This window comes from Heptranchias perlo, unplaced genomic scaffold (assembly GCF_035084215.1).
Source record: "Heptranchias perlo isolate sHepPer1 unplaced genomic scaffold, sHepPer1.hap1 HAP1_SCAFFOLD_849, whole genome shotgun sequence".
Lineage (NCBI taxonomy): Eukaryota > Metazoa > Chordata > Chondrichthyes > Hexanchiformes > Hexanchidae > Heptranchias > Heptranchias perlo.
Genome location: NW_027139886.1, coordinates 2,501 through 5,000, shown reverse-complemented (window position 1 = coordinate 5,000; position 2,500 = coordinate 2,501). Strand labels below are relative to the sequence as shown.

Here is a 2,500-nt window from a genome sequence, read left to right as displayed (position 1 = left end):
TGTGAAAGGGAAGGATCAGCCGGTCAGCCCCCTGCTGGTCGCTGCTGCCAGTGCAGCAGGCGTGCGTGTGTCCTCGGCCTCGTGTCCAGGTCCCTCAGGGACTTGAGGCAGCTCTCCCCGGTGGTCTCGTGGTCAGGACCGGGCTTCGAATCCCAGTCGGGGGGGGATGACTTTCTGCTGCAGATTAATTGGCATGAAGGAAAGTCTCCCCTCCTGAGCGTAAAGCTCCACCCTCACCACCACCGCCACCGCCTTTTCCTCCCCTTGACAAACGGACAGACAGACAGTCAGACAGTCAGTCCAGTTCGGGAGCGCAGCTTTCATTAAGCAATGGCATTTGTGACAACTCATCGTCTGACAGGTTGATGATTTCCCCACACGCCTCCTGCCGAATAAAAGGCTCACCCTCCCGGACACTACCCCCAGAATCACCCACCCCGCCCCCCCGGGGTGAATATTAAGCCCGAGAACACCGACTGTAACCAACCGCAGTGAAAAGTTGAAGTGGCAACTCATTAACCAGATTTATTTTGGGCAACTCATTAACCAGATTTTTTGTTCATTTGGTTTATGAGTTGCCAAGTGTAAATCTGGTTAATGAGTTGCCACTTCAACTTTTCACTGCGGTTGGTTACAGTCGGTGTTCTCGGGCTTAATATTCGCCCCAGGGGGGGTGTATAGCGGGCGATGGCCGGTGTGGAGTGCGTTTTTTGGGGGTTGATTTTCACTTTGCCTCGCTGGTGGAATTTGTGGGAGGCAGGCAAGGGGATTGGTGTGGGCTGGTGGGCGGCAAGGGAGATGCTTGCTTCGGGGTGTTATCCTCACTTTGGTCCGCTGGTGAGAGTAGGCAGCGGCAGGCTGGCAGGCAGGCAAGTGTGATGTAGTGTGGGGTGCAGTGCAGTGCAGTGCAGTGCGGTGCTGCCCTGTTGTTTATGAAAGGTTGTAATGACACTGCTTTGCAGCTGACCATGTCCACTGATTTGTGACGCCCGTATGGAGGCTGATATCTCAGGAGGGCCGAGGCCGATTTCCTCCGGGGACGGCTCGTCGCGTGCGGCAGGACGAGGCGCAGCGGACGGTACCGAGCGCTCGGAGGTGCGGCGCTGCCCGCCGGAGGTACAGCGAAAGGCTGCAAACCGCTTTCCGCCTGCTAACTCGGCGGCCGTCAGACCGACCGACTCCGCTTTACCACCGGAGCTAGAGTCGGGCAAGGGGCACCGAAGGGTACCGGAAGGATCGCGTTCGCACGACGGGAAGTCGACTAGCGGGCCGCCGAAAGCGAGCCGGGGGCCCCCGGTTTTTCTGTCCCACCTGGAGACTGATATCTCAGGAAGGCCGAGGCCGATTTCCTCCGGGGACGGCTCGTCGCGTGCGGCAGGACGAGGCGCAGCGGACGGTACCGAGCGCTCGGAGGTGCGGCGCTGCCCGCCGGAGGTACAGCGAAAGTCTGCGAACCGCTTTCCGCCTCCTCTCACCGCACGGCTCTCCTTTTCACCCACTGGCGGATTTTCACCCTCCGACTGCTCGCTACCGTCCGCTGCGCCTGGTCCGGGCCCTGTCCATTGTCATGTTAATGGCAGGGCGGGGCAGGACTGCTTTCACCAGGAACCCGGTTTTCTGGGTCAGAGGTTCCAGGGGACCTGTTTTGTGCGGACTTCCCTGTGTCCGTCCCTCCCTGCCTGCCTTCCCCCCAGGACTTCCTTCTGAACACCTTTGTCGTTTGAGCGAGGGCCAAAAGCCTGCCTGTGAAAGGGAAGGATCAGCCGGTCGGCCCCCTGTTGGTCGCTGCTGCCAGTGCAGCAGGCGTGCGTGTGTATTCGGCCTCGTGTCCAGGTCCCTCAGGGACTTGAGGCAACTCTCCCCGGTGGTCTCGTGGTCAGGACCGGGCTTCGAATCCCGGTCGGGGGGGATGGCTTTCTGCTGCAGATTAATTGGCACCTCTGAAAGAAAGTCTCCCCTCCTGAGCGTAAAGCTCCACCCTCACCACCACCACCACCGCCTTTTCCTCCCCTTGACAGACAGACAGACAGACAGTCAGTCCAGTTCGGGAGCGCAGCTTTCATTTGGAAGCAGACCCTGCTTGTTTAAAGTCAACGACGCCAAGTTATTTTGCACTTTGAATTATATCGCTACGTGCGAGCGGCACTCAGCCTTGGAGAAGAAAAAAATACCACTGAGCTGAGAAAGTTCTTTTTAAAAAGGTTTCCTTCCACAGCAGCTCTGAGTGAGAGAGAGAGAGAGAGAGAGAGATATCAGCTTTATTCTCAGTAATAATACACACACACACACACACACACACACACAGAGACACTGGGAAAGAGCTGATTTTCCTTTTGAATATCTCCCCACGGGGAGCTGCACCGTTCCCAGAAACACTGCAATACTGGGTCGATGCGTGGAGTGGACGGAGCAAGCCCCTATTCCATCTCCCTGTTCTAAAATTCAATTAAAAATAAAAGTAAATAATATGTGTGTGTGTGTGTGTGTGTGTGTGTGTGTG

General features: G+C 57.0%; 1 pseudogene; it reads right to left on the bottom strand.

Annotated features, from left to right (window-relative positions):
- Positions 1-2,350: 2,350 nt before the first annotated feature.
- LOC137319477 (U2 spliceosomal RNA) lies at positions 2,351-2,467 on the bottom strand (annotated as a pseudogene).
- Positions 2,468-2,500: the final 33 nt, after the last annotated feature.